The sequence below is a fragment of the Patiria miniata genome, unplaced genomic scaffold (genome assembly GCF_015706575.1).
Source record: "Patiria miniata isolate m_02_andy unplaced genomic scaffold, ASM1570657v1 HiC_scaffold_3, whole genome shotgun sequence".
NCBI lineage: Eukaryota > Metazoa > Echinodermata > Asteroidea > Valvatida > Asterinidae > Patiria > Patiria miniata.
The window spans coordinates 40,626,817-40,632,272 of NW_024037069.1; positions in this window are offsets into that span (position 1 = coordinate 40,626,817).

Sequence of the window (5,456 nt, forward strand, 5' to 3'; positions counted from 1 at the left end):
TAAGAACCCTAAATTTAGCCAAAACAGGGATGCGGAAAACTGACCAAACAAAGAGGAGTTTGGATGAAGGAAAGCTCGTCCCGTTTGCAGGCTGCATGGCTTGATCACACTCGCTGTGTTGTTTGCATGACCTTGAATTTAGCTGCATTTAAATTTACAGCTCTTGAATGAACAGAAATTGAGAGATCTTTTTTACAATCAACCAATTTATTTTAATTGTCAAAATCTTTGAAGACAAAACACTTTCAGTTCTCTACTCTCTACCATCATGCTTGGAATGTTGATCATGTACTTGAGGAAAAGTGAAGAAATTCTGCCAGCTGGCTTAATGTATTAATAAGTAATACGTAAATAAGTTGTTGGTAGGTTTATATGTCACAGTCAGCTTTGTGCACAGATTCTGTCGTTAAAAAACAGTAATTATTTGAAGCTGAAAGAGTAGAGATGTCTGAATCAAGATGAAGGCTCATTTGCTAAGTCACACACACTGTACTTTCTGCTTAGCATTGGTGTAAAGTTGTCCTGTGCTTAACAGCAAAATATCACTGGAGTTGTTCCCGTGTCTCAAGTTACTAACGACCTGGTGGAATTAGAGCGTTATGTGGTCTAGGTCCTCACCGGAATGATCAAAGCGAACCTGAGACTGGCCTTAAGCATTCTCCATGTTGTCACCCTTTGTGCATAACCAGCTTCAGGCTTCGCTCCATTGTCATGATCCAATTTTTTTTTCTTCAGTTAATGCAGACAGCATCGATGTATAGGTGTGCTTGATGTGTGCTGCTTTATTCTCCCTTACATCCCCAGTGATGAGGATTCCCTATGCATGCGCACATCAAAGGAGCAAGGAGATGTAGTACACGCATTCCACGTTCTCTCTTCTCACACTGATTAGCATTCTACACTTGGCGTATATCCCTAGTCTTAGCTTTAGTAGTACCCCCCCCCCCCTCGCGTCTGTAATTACAGCGCGACGTGGCCCACTTCCAACCCGAAAAGAGAGATGTCAAGTAGTTGGCGCGCTGGCCTGGAGCACACTAGAGAGGGTCTCATTGCGCGCCCATTATGTGCGGCACGTACTTGAGTGCTGGGCCAAATTGCTAGTGAAGTGGGGCCAGAATCAAGAACGAGGGAATGGTGGTTGTAGGGGGGGGATGGGTAGACTGAGACAACGACGGTGGTGTGGGGTGCATAGGGCTTGCCTTGCCTCGTAGGGCCCCGGTAAGACAACCCTTTCGTGCTGGAATGCATCCAATGCCGTTGTCAGTTCCCCACGTCATTATTATCATCGCCATCAGTGGTGGAGCAGATACAGAGATAGAGGGAGAGTTCCATCACCAAGGAAAAAAAAAGCAGTTCAACCGAGACTTGGGCTAGCGTTCCGGGACAGCGTTCTAATTTACAAGTTGATGTGCTGCATATTAGGGCCGGCGATAATCAGCGTTGAGGGTGCGACGAATACTCGCCTTTCATCCTTGGGGGCGCATTGTCTGGGCGTTCTTGAGGAGGTGCAGGCAATTAACGCGGACCTTAACAAAGACCTTGCTAACCCTCTCAATACTGAAGAGGATTGACCAGGAAAAAAATCAAAATGATCCAAAAATGAAATCTAAAAATCCACAAGGATGCTCAAGTACTCTTGCAGAATATTTAAAAGGACCGAATGATTGGGAATACCAAAAATGAAAAGAATAGTTAAAAGTACCAAATGATTGGGAATAACAAAAATGAAGTTATTTTTGACGAGTTTTTTTTTTTTCGTTTTGTTTTCTTTTCTTTTTTCATTTTTTTTTTTATGAAAGCAAGTTTTTGTTTTTAAATATTAATTTCTGTACTCATCTAATAGGAAAAGAAACTACCGAAATCAGTCGTGTAAATTATTTGTTGAAAAGCCTTTACAATCACAAATGCTGAATATTTTGTTGGTCTTGGAAGAATGGCCACTTGAAGCTTTTTAGGCCTAGAACAGTCTCTTTTCTTTGTTTGAAGATTACCATCAAATACAAATTTTGGACATGATTTATGATCTCAAGAGGAAACCAATGTTGCAGATTTAAAAGCTGGATGGTTAATTATTCAGTTATTCTTACTAGCAGATTATTGCAACTTGAAAAGCAAAGCATCGCCTTTTTAAAATCAGTTCGTGAAACAAATTTCTGTCTGCACTTATCCCATTTTGATTTAATTCAAAATGCTGCAGAATAATTGAATAATTCCGTGACTGATAACCTGGCATTATCCATTCCTTTTTGTTTGCGTTCACTTTGCAGATCACTGGAAGAAAGCTTATTACTTAGAGTTCAATGACTGCTTTCCTAATAATCGGCTTTCCATGTTAGATGAACGTCTCATAAATACCGTCCGCATTTCTTTGCATTGAGTCAATGAGTTGACTGACTTAGCATTCTGAGACATTTAATCAATCATTAAGATTTGTATGCAATCTGATAAGAATTTCTGTTCAGTATGCAACATATGTACGAGATGCATTAAGCAATTCTCTTTCGGAATTTCTAACTCCCTTTGTGGTGATTAAGAAATGGTAATAAATGGTTAATGATATTTTTCACCTTGTGAAGTGAGATCCAGGCATAAATTGACTGAGAGTGTTTTACATTTGTAAGTGGTGCGGCAATCTTGCGTAAGTACTGATATTATTTCATTCTTCACAAAATTACAAATCTAAAAATCAATGAATCCACAATTAGTATGTTGGAAGTGTGTTACTTACAACACTTACAACAGAATGAACTAAGTGTTGTTTGTTGAAATATGACATTCGTTAAGATAAATCAGCTTGATTATAAATCCTACAGATCAACCCATCTGTCCCGTGCAGAGTTTAAGATTTCAATAAGTATTCTTGACAGTTTTGCTTCACATCGTGAATGTAAACATTTGTTTACTGTGTTTAAAGGTTCTTAGGTTTGTGTTGAAAACAGTCATCTTTTGATCAAAAAAATGGACAAACTTATATTTCAAAACTATTAAGAAAAGATTAAAAGATAATTTTTCAGCGCTGTTTATATGATATCTTCAGCTGTGATGATATTTTAAGACTGGTATTGGACAATCACAAAGAAAGCAATAAAATATGTAGAAAACAAGAAAGACTCACAGCAATCACAGAATTCATAACATTAATGCTATGTTAGAAGTATAAAGTGAGAGTTATTTCTCCTTACTGTGAAGATATCAACATGGCCACGTACATACGAGGACTGTTGCTCGTTGCCTACAGTCACTTGTGGAACATGTAATTGGTTGTATCCTTGGCTTCATCCCAATTTGATTATTTATCCTTTGCAAAAAGTGCAGCCATGTGATTCCAATCTCGTAGTCTGCAACGGGCCGCTCCGGTACGTATATGCATCAATGCCTTCTCTATCATTCCTCGCATATTTACATCCAAAAACACTCCGTCCTTTCTTCCCTCCCAACCGCCATTGTCACTTTGATGTGTTTACTTCGGAATTAAATGCACTCTTCCCCGTGAGAAGAAAATAACCCAATGATCTTTTTTATGTGCAGGCGATGGGGCCCAGTCAAGTGCAAGATATGCGCAGTTTAATTCGCAAATGGAATTTGTTTCCAAGGAGCTTCCCTTAACTCCATCCTCCTCTCTTCTAGCTCTTTTTTTTTTTTTTTGGTTATAAAACCTTCCCTGCTTGCTCGCTGAGCACGGTACAGCGGCCATTCGCTTTCAGGTGGCTGGTCATCGCGCCGAGGTTGCCAGGTTTGGTAATAATCTATGTCGGAGATCGCGATGCCGTGCCTAAATGCCCCGATGTTCTGTGTCGGTCCGGCACTGGGATGACTGTCATGACCTTAGCGGCTGTACTTATCGGTATCGATTGGATGGCCCTCTGAAGAACAAGAAAGTAAAAAAGAAACGAGCGAGAGGAGAAGAGATTGGAAGACTAGGAAAATAAGATCAAGGTTTTCAAGAGAATAAGATAAAGAAGGAAAAGAAGAAGGAATAGAAGAAGAGAAGTAAAGAACTGCTGATGGAGATGACAGACAAGAAGGGAATCTGAGAGTCAGAAATGAGATACATTGAAGAAGAGGAATGAGTAAATAGGATTGACTTGTCTCTCAGAGCTGGACAGGTGCGACTCAGGATAGGATCAAGAAACTTCATCAGACTAACAAGTCTTATTCTGTGAAAAAGAATTAATCTGCTCAAGTCCTTCTGCGTGCCTTCTTAATTACTGGTGGTGCTCTAAACACAGACAAGGAGCTAAAGTTGGCTCAGATGAGTTTTTTGGGGTATAATCTTATCCACTTTTTGGAACATGTCTGCATCTTAAGGAATACTGTAAACTTCAAAGTGGCAGGTTTTTATATGCAATTGTAGGTAATTAGAGGGAAAAGAATTTGTTTGAATCCAGGACGACTTGAAGACCAATGTTGCCTTTTGACATTTTTTGGAAATTAATTCAAAATGAGCTGTATGTCTATTGTTTGGAATGTTTTATTCAAATATCAGTTTTATTGTATTCACTCGTTTTGTGTGGCCGGTATTTTCATCCTGCCAACTATTAACCACAAAATGTTAAACAAAATTGTTGGTTAATTTCTGAATTATCATTAAATCTAAAAATTAATGTGGCCTGACGTTGCGAACTTAGCAAGTTCTTCTTCAGAGGCTAAAACAGAAATGACAGAGGTACATACATTAACATGGGAGTGCACACAAACATGCAGGGATGAAAGAAGAAACACAAAAGGAGGATTAGGTGGGAAAGGTGTGGAAAGATGCAGGGGAGGGTGGATGAGAGAACAAAGAAACAAAGGGAGATGGCAAACCACAAGGGGTCTGGTATGAACAGGGGAGGGACCAGAAAGGGGAAGGATCAAAGGTCACAGGGAGTGGGAACGGACAAAAGAGTGTGGGAGTGAAGGGGGATTATGCGGGGGGGGGGGGGGGGGGGGGAACAGTATGGAGGTGAAAGGGATGAAAGATGGGAAAGATGGGTAAACACAAAACAATGAAGACCAGGTGGATTATCTGTAACAGAAGACAATGGAGGAAGAAAAAATTATTAATCATTTCCAAGTTGGATGTTGAGACCATGTGGTTGAATAGTTCGAAGACGATTCATCCACACTTCTCTCTGCTGAGGCGAACTGAGTCCTTGCGATGGCCAAGAGATTCAATGCCCTGCAAAATCATATCAGAAATGGAGTGGTTAGGCAGGTTGAAGTGATGACCAACAGGGGTGTCTAGTTTCTTGGTGTTAAACCGTAGACCGGTGGGCATAGAAACGCTTCTTGAGCGTATTCTTAGTCTCACCTACATACTGCTGCCTCCACAGACCCTGCAAGAAATGAGATATATGACATTAGGGGTGTTACAAGTGATGTTACCAATGGTTCTGTGGGTAGTGACGGAAGAGTGGCCAGAAAAGGAGTCAGACTCCTGGATATGAATCTGGCAGACAACACATCTGGAACTG